The sequence below is a fragment of the Callithrix jacchus genome, chromosome 18 (genome assembly GCF_049354715.1).
Source record: "Callithrix jacchus isolate 240 chromosome 18, calJac240_pri, whole genome shotgun sequence".
In the NCBI taxonomy this organism is placed as follows: Eukaryota; Metazoa; Chordata; class Mammalia; order Primates; family Cebidae; genus Callithrix; species Callithrix jacchus.
In genome coordinates, this window is record NC_133519.1 from 13,240,301 (window position 1) to 13,260,172 (window position 19,872).

General features: G+C 42.4%; 1 long non-coding RNA gene and 1 pseudogene across 1 annotated transcript; both read left to right on the top strand.

The window, feature by feature from the left end:
- Positions 1-493: 493 nt before the first annotated feature.
- On the top strand, positions 494-2,170 carry LOC144580222 (uncharacterized). Its single transcript, XR_013529367.1, has 2 exons — positions 494-544; positions 1,532-2,170. It is a non-coding gene; the product is annotated as an uncharacterized LOC144580222 (long non-coding RNA).
- Positions 2,171-16,757: 14,587 nt separating this feature from the next.
- Positions 16,758-18,216, top strand: LOC100401331 (DnaJ (Hsp40) homolog, subfamily C, member 15 pseudogene; annotated as a pseudogene).
- Positions 18,217-19,872: the final 1,656 nt, after the last annotated feature.

Consider the following 19,872-nt stretch of genomic DNA (forward strand, 5'->3'; position numbering starts at 1 on the left):
GCTAAATAGTTTCAACAGTCCCACCTCACAGGGCCTGGGCCTGGGCTGGGTTCTACTTCCAGGGTTTTACTTGTGTAGATGTCTACCCTGCACCCACAGCCACACAGTTGGGTGGTGCACAGGGAGAGAAATAAACAAGCATGGACACCTCAGGGATCAGTACTTCCACTTCAACCCAGGCTACATGGAGCCTCAGCACTTCTGGAAAGACGGAAGTGAGACAGGCCTAAGTTCTCAGACTGAGAACTGAGAGGCTCTCAAGGCAAGCAGCCTTCAAGTAAATGAGTGGGTGATGGTAGGAGTCATCCTGGAACCCCATTTCAAGTAGACACTTTCCTACGTGGGAGTGGCCGCCTTGAGCCTGGGGACTGAGTCACCACCTGTCACAGGACCCAGGTACTGTCAGGAGGCAGATCCTCTCATGCCCAGGCCCTGTCTCACAGCCGAGGCAAGGCCCAGGCCAGGATAAAAGGACTCAGGACCAGAGCACCCCATCCGCTCGCCTCCTGAGGTACTGAAGAACCCTGTGCTGCTTGCGACTCCGGTAAGAACAGGAGCAGGGCTGCTCAGAACAGGGAAGGGCCTCGGGGCTACAGCCTTGCTGTCAGAGGTGGAGAGTTTAGAAAAGACTGAAGGGGGAGGCTGCAAAAAGGGGTCTGGGCGCTAACTGGGAACAGGAAGGAGAAGAAGGAGAGAGCTGGCTGGCTGTGCCATGTGCCTTTGAACTCTAGAACAAATTACTCTGGGATGAGGTGGGCCTTCCAAGATGGGAGCTTGAGGCACAGAGACCTGCTCCACCGCGGCAGGCCGCAGGAGGGAAGCCCGCTTCGGAAGATACAACCCTGTCTCTGCCTGCAAGCGAAGAGCTAGAGCCATGGACATGGGACTAAAGGCTCTTTTGGGCTAATGAGCCCCCATTTTTATGGGTCTGAGACTTGTGCACAAACTTCCCAGGTTGGTTAAGACACACCAAGCCTGAGGGCCACCATGTCAGCCATCAGCCTGAGCAGGTGGGGAGCTGAGGAAGTCTGAGCTCCAACCTGAGATCAGGAGGTCAGGGTTCCAGCACTAGATGTGCAGCAGTTGATGAATTTATCTCTCTCTGTTGAAGTGAGTTTACCGACCTGGTAGTGTCCAAGATCCTGTGCAATGCTGACCTTCCAAGTACAATTGTCTTGCAAGTTATGACAAGAGAGAATGACTGCTTCTTTTCTTTAAGAAATAATGTTCCCATAAATGACTTGAAAATTAGACAGTTTCCATCTGAAGACATATTTGTAATACTTTCCTCCTCCACTGACAACACGTTAGAATCTCGGATGCATTTTGCAATATTGTTTAGTCTTACCTTGCAATTGTGTGACACTCAAAGATGTCCTAAGCTTGAAAAAGATAGTATGAGAGTTTGAAGAAGTTATTGGAAGCAAAACTACTGAAGATTATGTTTTTATACTTGAGTGATGCTAAGAGTGTCACAGGGACAGAGGCCATCTCTACTTGGGTCTGATTTTCTGTCTGATTCTTCCCTCAGCTCCTGAACACCTGCCCCCCAGATGTCCTGCCAGCAGAGCCAGCAGCAGAGCCAGCCCCCTCCCAAGTGCACCCCCAAGTGCCCTCCCAAATGCCCTGCCCCTAAATGCCCCCCAAAGTGTCCCCCTAAGTGCCCTCCAGTGTCTTCCTGCTGCAGTGTCAGCTCTGGGGGCTGCTGTGGCTCCAGCTCTGGGGGCTGCTGCAGTTCCGGGGGAGGTGGCTGCTGCCTGAGCCACCACAGGCACCGCAGGTCCCACTGGCACAGACCCCAGAGCTCTGACTGCTGCAGCCAGCCCTCAGGGGGCTCCAGCTGCTGCGGAGGGGGCTCCAGCTGCTGTGGAGGGGGCAGCGGCCAGCACTCTGGAGGCTGCTGCTGAAGTGGACCTTGACTTCCTCTTTCTTCTGAGCCTGCGTGAATGGCTGAAAGGTTCCAGCAAAAGCTTGAAGTCTTGCCTGGAGGATCCCTCTGGTCTGTTGTCAGGAAGCCCAAAATCTTTCTCCTTAATGACATTTAGAGACTTCCTTCTGCATATCCATGGCTGCTCTGGGAACTCCAAAGCACACACCTAGTTCCTCTGCCGCTCATGTTGCTGTATTCTGCTGCCTGAACTGAAGAAATAAAATCCAGAATCTGCTCCCCAACTTGGTACTGGCCTGCCTGGTTTTTCTGTTTGTGTCTCCTTGTTCTGTTCTCCTGTGTCTGCTGGTGGCTGTTGAGGCCTCAATGGATAGAGGACGGGGAAAGGGTCAGGAGGAAAAAGCTTGCCTTTTTGTGTTTTGTGCTTTCTTCTTTCTGTGTTTTCATTTTAAAGCAAGGGACTGAAGTGGCATTGAGCAGCACTGTTCTTTCAACTTTCGGTTCCCTTCATGTATGTAACTGTGTCCCCCAACCATGGCCAGGAGGCCAACTTCATTCTCCTTCCCACTGTTACCACTTCTCTCTTGTGTTCCTCTTTCCACATTCGTTCCACCAACAAGCTCCCCAGACTCCTCCTTCAGATTATATGTACATGTAGTAGACATATGAATAAAAGTGTGTATATAGGTGTATATATATACACACACATATTTACATATGCGCACATTATATGGAATAAATTCTTATATTTTAAATTTAAATCACTTTTATTGATGTATAATTTTTACAGAATAAAATGCCTTTGAAAATATACAATTCAATTAGTTTTGTCAAATGTATACACTCTTGTAACCAAAATTGCAAGCAACACTCTAAAAATGTAGTTATTTATTAATTATTATTTGCAGAAGGTTTAAAAATAGGCTATGTGTTTATGATTTATTTCTGGATTTTGTGTTTTGTTTCATTGGTCTATATGTGTGTTTTTATGCCAGTGCCATGCTGTCTTTGTTACTATAACTTTGTAGTATAATTTGAAATCAGGTAGCATGATGCCTCCAACTTTAATCTTTTTTGCTCAGGAGTACTCTCACTATTTGGAGTCTTCTGTAGATCCATAAAAAAAATGAAGCCTTTTTTTTTCTATTTCTGTGAAGAATGTTGTATTAGTCAGCATTCTGCAGAGGGAACGAACTAATAGGATATATGTATCACAAAAGGGAGTTTATTAGGGAGAATTGACTCACATGGAATTTTCACAAAGATTACATTGCATCTGTAGGTTGCTTTGACTAGTGTAGATGTTTTAACAATATTAATCTTCCAATTTATGAGCCTGGGACATCTTTCCATTTGTTTGTGTCCCCTTCAGTTTCTTTCAACAATGCTTTTAGTTTTCATTGTAGTTCTTTCACATCTTTGGTTATATTTATTTCTGGCTATTTTTTTTGCAGCTATTATAAATGAGATTGTTTTCTTGATTTCTTTTTCAGATTGATTTCTGTAAGTGTATAGAAGCACTACTGATTTTCATATGTTAATTTGGTATCCTGCCACCTTACTAAATTTATCATTTCTAAGAGTTTCTTGGTGGAGTCTTTAGTTTTTCTAAATATAATATGTTATCTGCAGAAAAGATAATTTGGCATTTGACCTCCTCCTTTCAAATCTCTATGCCCTTTATCTCTTTTTCTTGGCTAATTACTCTGGCTAGGACTTCTAGTCTATGTTGAACTAAAGTGGTGAAAGTGGGTATTCTTATCTTCTTTCATACTTAATAGAATGTACATTTTTTCTTCACTCAGTATGATATTAGGTGTGGGTTTTATCATGTTGATGTGTGTTCCATGTGCAATGTCTTGAAGGTTTTTAACCATGAAGGTATGTGGAATTTTATTGAATGCTTTTTCAGCATCTATTGACAAAACTTTACCTAGATTAAGAGAAAAAAAGCCCCAGATAAATAAAATCAGATGAAAGAGGAAACATAATAACTTATATCACAGAAATGTAAAGGATAATTAGAGACTGTTATGAACAACTATGCACCAACAAACTGGAAAACCTAGAAAAATACAGATAAAGTTACTGGACAACCTCCCAAGATTGAACCATAAAGAAATAGAACAGACCAATAATGAGTAATGAGATTAAAGCAGTAATAAAAAGTTTCCCATCAAGAAAAAGCCCCGGACCTGATAGATTTTTTGCTGGATTCTACCAGACATTTAAAAAAAAGAACTAATTCTGATTCTACTCAAACTATTTCAAAAAACTGAAGAAGACTGAATACTTCTACAAGGCCAGAATCATTCTGATATCAAAAACGAATAGACCTACAGGCCAGTGTCTCTGATGAACGTAGATGCAAAAATCTTCAACAAAATACTAGCAAACAGAATTCAAGAATAGCCTAAAAAGGCTATTCACCATGATCAAGTGGGATTCATCCCAGAAAGACAAGAATGCTTCAATATTTGCAAATAAGTGAACATAATGCATCCACAGCAGCAGAATCAAGGATTGTCTTCTTTTTCAAGGCTGAATAATATTCCTTCTGCTATATAGTATATAGATTCAGAATTTTAAAAATTCATTCATCCACTGACAGACATTTTAGGTTGTTTTCAGATCTTGGTTATTACAAATAATTCTGAAGTCTGAAGTACTGGGAGTACAGGCATTTCTTGAAAATACTGATTTTATTTCCAGAAGTGGAATTTGTAGGTCATGAGGTAGTTCTATTTTCTACATTTTTAGGAAATTCCATACAGTTTTACATAATGGTTGTACCAATTTATATTTCACCAACAGTGTACGAGTATTCCCATTTTGCCACATCCTTGCCAACACTGGTTATGTTTCATCCTTCTGATAATAGCCATTTTAACAGGCATGAAGTGATATCTTGTTGTGGCTCAGATTTGTGTTTTCCTGATGATTAGTGAGATTGAGCACCTTTTTCTGTATACCTGTTGGACATTTGTGTTGGACATTTGAGACATATCTATTCAGTCTTTTATTAATTTTTAAATTGGGTTGTTTAGTTGTTGCCATTCAGTTGTATGAGTTCCTTCATGTACAATTATTAAGAGTTTGTCAAGATGAGAAAGCAAAAAAAGATCAACAGTTTCCTTGGTGCTGGCTCTGATGCACAGAGATAAAAATATAACTCAGCTTCAACTATTATATTTCCAGTTAGATCTCAGTAATGTTTTCTTCCATCCCATGTTAGGATAAAATATTGACGATGTAAAAGACAAAATGCCTTGACCCTCAGAAAGTCAGTGCTTTGCTGATCAACATGTCTGTATTGACCTGATGGCTAGTCTATGATTTCACGAAGTCAAGACTTCAGTTCCAGTCTTCCTGATACAACTATGTTGTTGACTCATCACCTACATCCTAGTCAGGTCAGTTGAGGGCTTGGGTGTTACCCTGCATGAAGGCAGAGGCATGTACCAGACAGAAACCCAGCCCCATCATCCTAGATATCAGGAGTTGAGCTTTTGGGTAGACCCGCCATTGTGATGACCTGGGAACTAATGTCCTGACCCCTCCTTCCTTACTAAGCCCTTTGGAACAATCTGAGCAGGAGAACAAATGTCATACCCAGGAGAGAAGGTGGCAGATCTCTCAGGATGATGTGGCCCACACACCTCACTGAGCCTGTCTCAGAGTGTGTCTCCTATGAGGGTGGCCTGAGTCATAAGGAGTAGCTATTTATAGACTGTAAATCAATGCTAATACCAATAAGAGGATTTGAAAGTCATTGAAGATCCATTGTACGCATGGCCTTGTGTTGAGTAATTGAGGTAAAGAAATATAAAACACCTGAGGCAGGTCATCAGAGAATTTACTATTATCTCATTAGAATGATATGCCACAGGAAGGAAAAAAAGTAGAATTGAGCCACATTGTGATGGAAGGGCAGAGAAGATGGCTTGCATTGCAGAGAGAAGCATAACCAAAGCACAAAAAATAATCCAGTTCAGCTTCATGTCATTTATGAAGGTACATGGAAAAGGCTTAAACCAGAGGAAGCACACAAGGTCTTATTGCACTGCAGGAATTTGGACATTTACGCATATACGGTGTGCAATCCTGAACAAGATTTGACTAATGACTGAGTGTTAATTATTTGTGGAGATGAGAGAGTCTTTTCCCGAATCTCACACTGGAACAGCATCAAGGAGGCCCTTTTATCCTGGCCTTGGACTGTGCCCCCGATGGGTGAGGCAGCACCTGGGCATAAGAGGACCTGCCTCTTGTCACCTACATGGGTCATATGACCAGGTGACAACTAGTAGCTTCTCACCTGGGATCAGAATAGTTCCCATTAGTGCCACCTCATTCTCCTTGGAGCCACCTTAGGTCTTTTCCTTGGAGTTTGGCCTCCCAAGCCCTCTTTTTCTATACCCCTGATAGCATCACTTAAACCAAAATTTTACAGAAATCTTTTAATGTCCCGGATGTGTCCCAGATTCTGTGTGTGTGTGTACAAATATGTGTCTATACCATCACTTTTACAAGCCTGGTAGGAGTCAGACACACCTGGAACAGAATCCTGGTTCCGTCACTTATTAGCTGTGTGACTTCTGAAAATCCCAAATTATCTCATCCTCTGTTTCCTGAAATTTAAAATGAAGATAACAAAGATTAGTCTCGAGGATGTGGTGGGAATCAATAAAATTATAGAAAGAAAATGCTCATTAAAGTTCCTGGAACACAGCGACTCCTAGATGAAATATCTGTCTATCAATAATTTTAAAGGGAATGAGTATTTTTTGAGATGGCCCAAGTCCGGGGCACTCTGTGAAGGACCCCTGGAAAAGAGACCTCTAGCGGAGAGGGCTGGAAGACCTGTGAAGGTAGGAGGACTTGACATGCAATGGAGAGGTTTCTGTGTTATTTGTTTCAACATGAAAAACAGTTTTTGTCTGAAGATTTATTTAAAAACATGTTTAGGAGACTAAGATTTACTAATGTCAATTTGGTATATAACAGGTGTTCCTTCCATATCTTGAGGGCAATATTATTTTAAAAATAAAAGAACTAATTAGACGAAAGCAAATTAGACCAGGGAGTAACATGTGAAAAAGTTCTCTTTTCAGGAGGTGTCCAAAACAATTCTCCAGAACATGTGATGAGGTAAAAGTTGCCACAATAATGCCAATATCCAGGTAATAACTGGCAAAGAAAATCAATATTTGAGCTATGTATATGGACATAGGTATAGATACAGAAGTAGACTATATAGATATAGATATGTAGTCGACCTCGTTCTATTATTACAGTATCATATATCTGAAGGTGCGTGACCTTCCCTCAGTTACACTGCCTCACTTCTCTAGGGTTTCTCTATGGTTCTAATCTTCATTGGAATCCAAAAATGATCTTTCCACACAATCCCCCACTCCAGAAATAATGACCCCTGACCACTAATAAAGTCTCAGCCAGGGCTCTGCACTGTGTTCAGGATCAAGGTCAGTGCCCACTGACTGACATTCAAGGCGCTGTGCCTAAGACCCTGTACAATTCCTCTAATTATGTCTGCTAAGCAGGACCGTCCATTAGCTATACTTCGAAGATGTCTCCTCCTACTTTCCCTCTGTGTTTTATTTCAGTGTATATATTTTTCTTTCTGAGACACTGCAGTTCAAATCTCACTTGCTCAATTCTCCCTTTTTTTGACATGCTTCATGAATCAAGTTTTAACGAAACGTTTGACAGCACAATTTGTGACTTATATTGTGTAGTCCCCATCAGCTACTAGTACAAAGTCATGGCCACATGGATGGTTAAGACTTTTTAAATCCTGACTGCGGCATTAGTGATGGAAGTTCATAGGAGGTATGAATAGTAAACCTTAGAAAAGAAGTTGGAAACACTTTCTGTTAAGTCTTAAATGTAATACTTAAGAAGCACATGCATTTTTTTCTATGTGGAGTTGCTGTTTTTGCAGAAGCAAGTTGAGAAATATAGTATAGGGAGTGTGTTCTGGAACAAAGTGTAGATAATTTAGTGAAGATAGAAAAGGAAGAAAGCAACAAGATTTGATGGAAGGTCAATAGAAAAACACTTTTTATATGTAAATGTGCCTAGAACTAAACTTATTGCAGAAGTCGTCAGTGGGAAAACTGTATTTTCAAAACATATTCATGGGTTTTGTTCTCTTTTTCATGTATACACATGCATATGTGTGCATGTTTCTGTGTGCACCAGAAAATGTGCAGAAGTATGTGTACTTGCATGTGATGTGCGTACGTGTGCACACACAAATATGTGAGGGAGGAAGGATGTTGGGTGCGGCTAGGATCAGTCTCTCCATCCTTCTCTCCCTCTAGGGCTATGCTCACAGAGGGAGAGAAGTGTGGCGAGACTGGTTAGGCCCTTGAAGGGGACCAGAGACAAAGAAGTTTTGCTTCTAAGAGACAGTTCAGATTTGGTCAGAAGCAATGCTATTTCAGTCTAGTTGACATGGAACACAGAGTTGGGAGCAGTGATCCCTTCCCACTTCTGCCCCCATTAACCCCAGTTCACTCCAGAGCGCCCCACTGTCCCCTAGGTTCCAAGGCCACCACCAGCAGAGGACAGAATGAAGAGAAGAACAGCCACTCAAGGGGAATAGGGTTCTCATAGAACAAGACACTGAGCAGATTCCTTGTTTTATTGTTTTAATCAGCAGATGCACACTGCAAGAAGACATGACATGGACTGAGCTAGGAGCTTACACAGAGGGTGGGAGGGTGGCCACAAATGTGAGGTCCAAGGCCAGTGGATGGAGATCCAGGAGAGGATCTGAGTTTCTGGACTTCAGGGAGAAGATACGCTCTTGTTAAGTTCAGAGCATTCCCTGAGACCTGTGAGCCTCTCAGGTAAGTCTAGGAGGAGAAGGGGGATGTCCTAGAACAGGATTCCACTCTTCTAGGCTCAGGGTCCACTTCAGCAGCAGCCTCCAGAGTGCTGGCCGCTGCCCCCTTCACAGCAGCTGGAGCCCCCTCCGCAGCAGCTGGAGACCCGAGGGCTGGCTGCAGCAGTCAGAGCTCTGAGGTCTGTGACAGTGGGACCTGCAGTACCTGTGGTGGCTCAGGCAGCAGCCACCTCCCCCAGAACTGCAGCAGCCCCCAGAGCTGGAGCCACAGCAGCCCCCAGAGCTGACACTGCAGCAGGAAGACACTGGAGGGCACTTAGGGAAACACTTTGAGGGGCATTTAGGGGCAGCGCACTTGGGAGGACACTTGGGGATGCACTTGGGAGGGGGCTGGCACTGCTGCTGGCTTTGCTGGCAGGATATCTCAGCAATGGGTGCTCAGGAGCTGAAGGAGAGTCAAATAACAAGTCAGACCCAAGCAGAGGCCACCGCTGTTTATTCTTGTCCTTTCCAACATTGCTTCTGTTTCCTTAGCTTGATAAACTGTTTAACTGTAGTGGTAGATCATTAATCACTAAAAATTGTGTTATTTCTTTATTTCTTGTGGTTTGGCAGGTGTTCTCACACCATCTTTTGAGTCCCACGGTTTCATCTTAAGTCAAGAATTACTATATCTTTTACGAAGAAGGAAACTGAGGCAATACGCCATGTGAAAAACCATGTCAAGATTAAACATTTAGTAAGTTAAAGAGAGCAACTTTCCTCATTGTGTCAAAGCCCTGAAGCTGTTCAGTATGGAAACCTGGTGATATAAATATTTCCTTGAAAAAAGGTCATGAAGGATTTTCTCTTAAAGTAACTTCCTAGATGACTTAATCTTGCAAAAACCTGCGCATGTAGAATTGCAAATGGCTTTGGAGACAGGCTGGTCTCACAGGCTCCCTTTGTTAAGGAAGATGCTGAAGAACAGTATTTTGGTGCATGGAGGGGATTTGAACTCAGGAACCCTGGCTCTAGGCTGGTGCGCTGCCATATTCAGCACACAAAGGCCTCACAGTAACATCTCGGCACAGTGATCCTCAACTTGCTATGTCTAACTACTTAAAGAGATTCTCAACTGAAATTTGAATCTAGAGATAGGTGGTGGGTTTCCAAAAGCCCTCAAAGATCCTGTAATTATCTCTACTCCACTGATTGAGAACTGCTATCTCTAGCTGAAACTTATAAGGATTGTCACAGTTTTGCTCTGAAAAGTAAGTGTCCTCTTTGAAACCGTTCTAGCAGAGTCTGGCCGCCTGGGCTTCAACTCCCTCTGACCTTAAAACTCAGCCAGCTGAAGCGCAAAGTCAGAGACATCTACTTCTTCTTTGTGTTACTATTTGGCCCTCTTCATGCCTCCCGTGCACACCCTCCTTTAACCTTCCTGAGGTCTTGACTTCTATCTAGATGGATCCCAGTCCCCAAGGCCCTGCCCAGCCTCTGCCCTGGGCTGAGCAACTCTCTGTGGAAGCCCCTGCTCCTATTCTCAAAGGACACTTACCAGGATTGCAGGCAGTGCAGGGTCCTTTTATCCTGGCCTGGGCTCTGCCTCCAGCTGTGAGACAGGGTCTGGGCATGAGAGAACCTGCCTCCTGACACCCACGTGGGTTCTGAGGGGGTGGTGACTGGAAGCTCTTCACCTACCTTCCTCCCTGGAGTTCAGGAAAACTGCTCCCAGCTTGGAATATGACCACTTAAAAATAGAAATGGGGTAGGGAAATCCCGACCATTGTTTCCTGTCTTGTTCTCTGTGGAGAACATCTAATCTGTTTAGTTTTGAGGCTTGAGGTCTCTATTTTGTTAACTCCAAAATCTTGCGTTTGTGGCTTTGGGCAACCTGGCTTAACTCAAGTTTTACAGAATGTGCCAACTCTCAACTCTCTTATGGTGGGGGGTGTGTGTGTGTGTGTGTGTGCACGTGTGTGTGCACTTGTGTGTGTGTTCCTGTATTACAGCCGTTAGGTAACTGGTTAGAGAGTCAGACCCAGAGAGAAACCTGATCCTGCCACTCACTACCTGCCTGACCTTGTGAACAATATGAATAGCTCCTTGCCCTTGTTCTCACTCGTCACTCTGCAATAGAGATAATATAAAAATATTGTCCAGGGATGGCTGACGGTCAATGAAATAAAGCAAAGGAAGTTTCTGTGGAGAGTTTATAACATCTCCAAACAAATGCCAATGCATTCATACTCTTAAATTATATCTGCTTTCTAAGGAGAGCGGATTTGGTTAGAAAATATAAGACCCTTTTGTTTTGTTGAGGTTGTAAGGAGACTATATAAAGGAAAAAAGGAATAAATGAATAGAATTTTACAGAGGAGGGACAGAGAGATGACTTGATCTGCTAATGAGACTGAGAATTAAGATTTTCCAGGGTTATGTGGGTGGGCTTAAGTGAAGCCCACCGATGAAGAAGGGGAAAGGTAGAGGAGATGGTGAGATTCTGTAAAACGAGCTCTGCCTGGTGTGGACCAAGGGAAGGACATTCTTAGTGGGTGGAGACTGGAATGTGTTTAAGATCTGGAGTACTGAACATTTTATAGAATCTTTTCTTTGTGCTTTGAAGCCTGTCTCAAATGCTGGAAGGTCCCAATTCAGTTATCCGCATGAACACAGGCTTCAATTTTAAAAATATTAGCATTTTTACACTTTCAGGAGATTAAGGGAAGGGGCTAGAGCTTACCTCTGAGTTAAGATAGTGATTCAGATAATAATAATCCCATAGAAGGTATTGTAAGGTTATTAAACAAGGAAGCTAACTTATCAGATGGAAGCAAATTAGAGTTGGAGGCGATATGCAGAGAAAGCCTACTTCCTTCCAGGCTTGGGGACCTCTGGACCTCCCTGGACCCCGAGTGCATGTTGACTTGATAATACCTGAGTCCCTTTGTGCAGTAGGAACACTGGCAGCATGTGGCTGAGATGTGTGTATTTCTATATGTTTCTACTTAAAGATATTGCAGAGACTATGAAGGGAACCACATATGCAAAGGTGTGTGCATATATGAATATATGTGTATGTTACCATATCTGTCAGTATCTTGTATTTTCTTGTGTTCTGCCTCTCTGAAATTGTTCTGCTTCTCATCTCTTCTGTACTTCCTTTTCTCTATTCTTCACTTAGTTCCTGAAAAGCTCTCTCTCTCTTTCAAGCCTCTCAAACATTTCCCCAGATCATTAAGGAAATATCATCCTCAGGTCCCCACTGGGTCCACGTGAGCTCCAATCTCTATTAACTCATGTTTGAGGCATATGCAATATGATCCTTTGCTACATCTCTTCTTGTATAGGCTTTGCTGTCTCCCTGTAGAAACTCTTCTTAGGGTGAAATGACCTGTTTTCTCTCTTTCGTTTTGTTTTTAACTTTTATTTTAGGTTCAGGTTACACGAGCAGGTTTGTTATGAGGTAAACTTGTGTCATAGGGTTTGTTGCTAAGATTCTTTCATCACCTAGGCATTGAGCCTAGTACTCAATAGTTGTTTTTTTTTTGCTCCCTTCCCTCCTCCCACTGCTTGTTTTCAGAAATGCCCCAGTGTCTGTTGTTCCCCTCTTTCTGTTCATATGTTCTCATAATTTAGCTCTCACTTATAAGGGATAATATTCAGTATTTGATTTTATGTTCCTGCATTAATTTGCTGAAGGTAATAGCTTCCAGCTCCATCCATGTTCCTGCAAAGGACATAATTTCATTCTTTTTATGGCTGCATACTATTCCATGTTGTATGTGTACCACATTCTCTTTATCCAGTCTACCACTGGTGGGCATTTAGGTTGATTCCATGCCTTTGCTATTGTGAATAGTGCTGGAGTGAACATACACATTCACGTGTCTTTATGATAGAACACTTTCCATTCATTGTGGTATCTCTCCTTCTCCAACATCCGGGCTTTATTCCATGACCAATGCATTTCTAAAACAGTGCCATTCAACTTAACTTCTTTATGAATCTTAATTTTCAAATATGACTACAATAAACTATCCTTGATTCTGCCGCTTGGTTCTTATATTTATGTTCCCCTCAACAGTTTCTAAAACAGGGGTGGACTCCATGGATCAGCAATTTAAAAATGAATTGATTACTATTCATATCATCTTAACTTTGTGCGTGACTTAAGCCATGATCATCGGAATTCTCACTCTGAGATATGACATTACAGTATACTAGCCTTATCACCCTGCAGAATCAGCCACTGGATTACCTGGCTATAGCTTATGACGTTCCAAAGAATGCATTTAATGAGAGAGTAATCAAGATATTGATTACTCAGCTTACATCTGCATTTCTGATCTAGAAGCCCAGCCCATTCATTCCAAGGTTGATGAGGATTAGAAGCTATTCTATCCATGACTCTGAAACCACAAAGGGTAGCACTGAATGTGTCAATTAATCTGACATGCATTGGGTTAATAAGGTCACGATATGATGTAACATCATAGGGATTGTTTCCTTGTTTGGTGCTAGATTTCAACAGCATTTGAAATGTATTGAACTTGTTACCATTTTAACACTAACAATATGCACTAGCAAAGGAGTGATTTTCTGAGAGTTTATTTCTATGTTGTCAGGCTCTCACAGCACAAAAGGTAGGTTGGAAGAATGCTGAGACCTTGTAAAAATTAACTTAGATCTAGTGGATTTTACTCTGTGTCCCAGAGCCGGCACCACACATAAGTGATTTTTAATTCGTTTTCTTCCTCTGCAACCCCTGCATAGAGTGGTAACAATAAACTGATACTCCAAAGTTATTAGAAGAATATACAGCATGTCGAATTATTTCTTTATAAGTAATTGGATAAAATATTTAAGCATAAAAAATTGATAAATCTCATCACATGGTAGAAGAAAACTGTATGTCAGAAAGCATAATTTTAAAAGGTGGAAAATATAAATAACCAGCTGAGAAAAAGTAAAATACATAAGTCAGGAATAGTATTAAAATCCATGATAAATGGTAAATCCTTACAACTTTATAGAAAAGAAATAAGCCTGTCTACAAATGAATGGGCAAAATGCATGAGAAAAACAGATACCTTGGAAAGAAATACAAACAACCGAAACATTTTGAAACTTATCATTTCATATTTGCATACACAAGTAACCAAAGACTTGTATATAAAACAAGGATGGTCTCTGGAGGATGCGGTCTGAGTCCGCCACTGAATTACCTGGCTGTGGCTCCTGTTGTCCCAAACAATGTATTTAATGTGACAGTAGTTAAGATACTGGTTACTCAGCTTACATTAGTAGCTCTTATCTAGAAGCACAGCCCATTCATTTCAAGGATGATAAGGATTAGAAGCAATTCCATGGCCGGGCGCGGTGGCTCAAGCCTGTAATCCCAGCACTTTGGGAGGCCGAGGCGGGTGGATCACGAGGTCAGGAGATCGAGACCATCCTGGTCAACATGGTGAAACCCCATCTCTACTAAAAATACAAATTAGCTGGGCACGGTGGCACGTGCCTGTAATCCCAGCTACTTGGGAGGCTGAGGCAGGAGAATTGCCTGAACCCAGGAGGCGGAGGGTGCAGTGAGCCGAGATTGTGCCATTGCAATCCAGCCTGGGAACAAGAGCGAAACTCCGTCTCAAAAAAAAAAAAAGAAGCAATTCCTTTGTATCGACTAGAAAAAACAAAATTAATAACCAAAGAGTATTGCTGAAGGTGATAGGAAATGGGTCTTCTAAATTGGCTCAATAATAAAAATTCAAATGAAATTTGCTGACCCATAACTCAACAAATAATCTTTTTGTGTATACAAATTAAAATTTAAAATGAGCATACTCTTTATCCAACAGTTGTACTTCCAGGAAGTTGAGAAAAACTTTGAGAAAGAAGATATATAGACAAAAATGATTACTATAGAAAATTAAAATAACATTAAGAGTTAGAAAAGTTACAACGTGTAAGAATAAATCTATATTAACTAGCAACAAATAATTCAGAAATATAATTTTTTAAAATGTTATTTAAAATAGAAAAAATACATAAAATCTAAAACATAATTTTAATGTAAGATACATTTGACAAAATGAGAAGACTATTAGACAGCATTACAGAATACCGCACTAGAGAAATACACCATATTTTGGGGTGAGTAGAAAAAAGTTACAATATAATATGACAAATGTCCATAAATTAATGCATATTCTTAATGATGTTTTCATCAAAATTCTAATGTTTTGTTTTGCTTCATCTTCATTGTGTGGGGCATGACAAACTGGCTCTAGTTCTTACACAAAAGAGCAAAGGTTTAGTAATCACTAAGCCAATCTTAAAAAATGATGGAATCTGTGATTCAGATATCACAATTGATTATACACCTATGGTAATTAAGGCAGCTGGATGTTCTCAGAGGTGTTGACAAATTGACAATGACAAAAATAGTTCCCCCAATTATAAATCTACAGAAATGTGAAAAATTTATTCTGACCCAGAGATATTTCAGATGAGTGGGAAAAATGGAATATTTGATTACAATACTAAGACAATTGGTTATCCATTCAGAAAAATGTTTAAAATATATTAAAATGTTCAAAAAGTCCTTTCTTGATTGCATAAAAACCTCATTTTTAAAAAGAAAAAATTTTCAATTTTTTAAAGATAGGGGAAAGATTTCTGAACTTACAAATGGATGAGATTTATTAAAATCATGAAAAGTGTAAACAACACAGTTATTGTTGCAGACATTCAACTATGTTAAAAATAAAACACTGGTTCATCAAATGACACCATTAAAATGCAAACAAGAACATACTTTCTTAGAAAATACATTCACAGCACGTTTAATAGCAGCACATTAGAACAAGATCGCACGGGCTCATTAACATTGGAGAGACAATAAGGGCAGTATTAGGGCCAAAACTTCAAGGCTCCAAAAAGGAGAAGTGAGAGCCTTAAATGCAGGTGTCCTCCAGGGAGATTAAAACAGGAGATGATGGCAGGGATTTTCCAAGCCCAGCTCTATTTTGAAATGGCCATATTCCACTATGGGAGCAGCTTCCCTGAACACCCATGAAGGCAGACATGTGCAGAGCTGCCAGTCATCACCTGTTACAGGACCTACGTGGGTGTCAGGAGGCAGGTCATCTAATGCCCAGGCCCTGTCTCACAGCTGCAGGCAGAGCCCAAGGACAGGATAACAGGTCTCAGGGCCAGAGCACCCCATCCACTCACCTCCTGAGGTGCCAATGGACTCTGTGCTGCCTGTGACCTCGGTAAGTGTCCCCTGGGTACTGGAGAAGGGGCTTCCACAAAGGGATGCCCTGATCAGGGCAGGAGGGGAGGCCAGGCGTGGCCTCCATGGCTGAGGTGGTGCTGGCATCCATATGAGGAAAGAGGGAGTCTCAAAAAAACTGAGGAAGGGCAACGGGGACAGACAGTGGACATGAGAAGAGGAAGTCCTGTGATGGTGACTTGGTGCTCTGGAGAAATGAGATGGATCTAGAGTTCTTGGGTCTCTAGTCTGAAGGCATTGCAACATTGTCATGTTCACCTGTAGCTGTTTTTAGACAGGGATCTTTATCTTGGAAAATAAACTGTCCTTTCTTGAAACGTTGAGATGGAGACAGTGTAGAGGGTATCACAGCTAACTGAGTCGCTTAAACTCACATTTAATGGTACTTGGTGAGACAAGTACCCTACCATCTTGAATGTACCAGAAAGCCACACTCCATTTTTCTGAGAAAATAAAACCCCACCTCCTCCCGCCGCACACCCTGCAGGGAGTTCTCACTCTCTGAATCCCCGCGTTTCCCTACCTACCCCCACCCGACACCATCAAAACAAAAGCAACCAGATTGCTAAAGACAGCGAGTGTGGGGCGATATTGCTTATTAACTACGTACAAAGGAAGTGCGGGGGCAGGAGGGTGGGCGACACCACGCCGGCCACAACAAATCCAAGGCCAAGGCTTCGCGCTCGCAAAACAAAACACCCTCCCCCCGCGGCAGCAGACCCTGGCGCCCCTGAAACCACAGCGCACTACACCTCTCGCCAGGTCCGGGCGTCTAGGTGTCCCCGTGCGGCGGCCGCAACACCCCGCGTTGCGAGCACGGGTGTCGGAATGCACAACGGCTCCGACTACACACGCACCAGCGGATCTGCATTTTGCCTCGCCTCGCGGTAGAGCCCGACCAGAGGGTAAAAACCAGCCCCAGTTTTATCGCTGACAAGCTCCCAGGCCAGAAAGACGTTACATCTGAGGGCTGCAGCAGCCTTCACCGTTCCGCATCGACTTGGGTTAAATTATGGGTTAAATTCCTCATTTTACTTTTAAACTGGTGGTAAAGTGGAAATTGCAGCGACAACAAAAACTATCAAATTCCTGAGTTTTGTGCAGTATACATTTTCCCACAAAATAGTTGTAAAGATTTAAGTTATTTTAATTTATTATGGATCAGAAACCTCGATGAAACTGGTCAGAATCTGTAAATTAGTTTATATCCCTTTTGAGCCGGTATCAAATGATTTAGAATCCTTACAATTGCATTCTATTTTAAGTTATGTGGAAAAAGTAAGGTTGGGGAAGTTGTGATTAATAGCTTTTAAAGGGTCATTTTTAAAAAAAAAAATCCTCAGCATTTTCTTTCAGCTGTTAGTTTTGCTTTATTTAAAGCATATTTATTTTAATGTGGTTTAGGGGCAAAATGTGCAGATACTTCATTTTTGTAAGATTGTAATAGATGTTGTTTATACTAAACATGTCATATCTATGCAGTATATATTAAAAGAAAGCTTGTGCTGTACCTTATTTGATGATATTTATTTTCTCGCCAAGCTGTATAGTAAAAGGAAATTAAGTCACGTCTGGTCAAAAAAAAAAAAAAAAAATGCCGTTTGTCCCCGCAGCTGCCTCGTAGGTGGTGCCGCGGCGCCTTGCGTCTCTCCGGCTGTACTTCCATGGCTACCCGTGCTGTCGTCGCCGCGGTCGGCGAGGGCTTGCGCTATGCTGAGTACTTGCCGCCCTCCGCCAAACATCCCGACGCCGACCTCGACCAGCAGGGACTGTCAACAAGTTTGATAACTGTAGGACTGGGTGTTGTGGCTCTTGTATTTGCAGGTCGCTATACATTTCAGATCTGGAAACCTCTAGAACAAGTTATCACAGAAACTGCAAAGATTAGGATTTCATCCTACTATAACGGGGGATTTGAACAGAAAATGAGTAGGCGAGAAGCTAGTCTTGTTTTAGGTGTAAGCCCATCTGCTGGTAAGGCTAGGATTCGAGCAGCTTATAGGAGAATCACGATTTTGAATCACCCAGATAAAGGTGGATCTCCTTACTTAGCAATCAAAATAAATGAAGCAGAAGACTTGCTAGAAGCAACCACCAAACACTGATTGATGCTCAAGCACCACGCTGGAGGGGGGGAAAAAAAGAGGGGACTTACAAAACAAACAAAAGCCCTGCAAATATTCTAAAACATGGTCTTAGCTTTCTGTATGCATTGACCACACCCTTTCTTCCATCATTAAGCTGTATAACAATAAAATATTGTCTTGCTTTTTATTATATTTAAAAAAATTTTTTTTGGCCAGGCGCTGTGGCTCACGCCTGTAATCCCAGCACTTTGGGAGGCCAAGGCGGGCGGATCACGAGGTCAAGAGATCGAGACCATCCTGCTCAACAAGGTGAAACCCCGTCTCTACTAAAAATACAAAAATTAGCTGGGCATGGTGGCGTGCGCCTGTAGTCCCAGCTACTCGGGAGGCTCAGGCAGGAGAATTGCCTGAACCCAGGAGGCGGAGGTAGCGGTGAGCCGAGACTGTGCCATTGCACTCCAGTCTGGGTAACAACAGCGAAACTCTGTCTCAAAAAAAAAAAAAAAAAAAAATTCTTTTTTTTTTTTCTCTTTTTTAATAAAGTTAAACAGTAAAACAAAAATTCACAAGCTGCCTCTCTGCCCACCCCCCCGCCTCCCTCCCCTGCCCGCGGTCTTCAGCATCGGTTCCCTTTGCTTCACCCACTCACAGAGACACAGGACATCCAACTGAGGAAACGAAACTGCATTAAGTAAACGGAGACGCGATGAAGGGAGGAGGTGAACTGTTTCCACAGTCAACATGAAACTGAGCAAATCTGCATTTTCTGGGTTCTGGGTGGTTGACCTTCATTAGCCAAACTGAAAAAGAAATTCCCTGGACCAGATGCTTCAAAGCTAAAGCCCCCAGGGCCGCCGAAGAATGCCTCGAAGACGTTGTTTGCATCAAAATCACCCATATTCATGCCGTGTGGTAAGTAGACGAAAAAAAAATATCTAAGTGCTGAGCATTCGGTACAGGTGTCCGTCTGCTGAAAATGTCACAGCACTGGACTAAGTCAGGGACCTGGATAAGAGTCAACTTAATTACATGATATTTTTCCTCAGTTCTACAACATTCTTTACAGTTCTGAACTTCGGTGTCCTTACAAGATAATCTAGAACATTCTTCCAGAAGAGAATCACGGTTTTCCCTTGAAAAACAATGTTATTTCCAAACCCCCTTCTAGACTGCTCTCAGGATTCAGGTGTACAGTTGAAGCAGAATGTCTCCTCTACATACTCCAGGCTTGATTTTGAGAATGCTTTCTTAATGTCTTTTGGCCTGTTTTCTAATTCTAAAACAGCTGAAACTGCTTTATGATTTTATATTAAGAGCATTAGGTTCAAAACAGAGGCCATAAGTGTAGTTAGTCAATTATTAGAAATAATGAACCTTCCAGAGATTAATTGGCTACAACTGTATTTAAGCAGTTAATCAAAATGAAGGGATCAGAAGTTAGGCTGAAAGGGAATAACTTTCTAAGAATAGGGAGTCATGGCCTCTTTCTGGGTCTAACTCACTGTCTGACTCTCCCCTAGCTCCTGAACACCCGCCCCTGAGATGTCCTGCCAGCAGAGCCAGCGACAGTGCCAGCCCCCTCCCAAGAGCACCCCTAAGTGCCCTCCCAAGTGCCCCGCTCCTAAGTGCCCCCCAAAGTGTTTCCCTAAGTGCCCTCCAGTGTCTTCCTGCTGCAGTGTCAGCTCTGGGGGCTGCTGCAGTTCTGGGGGAGGTGGCTGCTGCCTGAGCCACCACAGACGCTCCA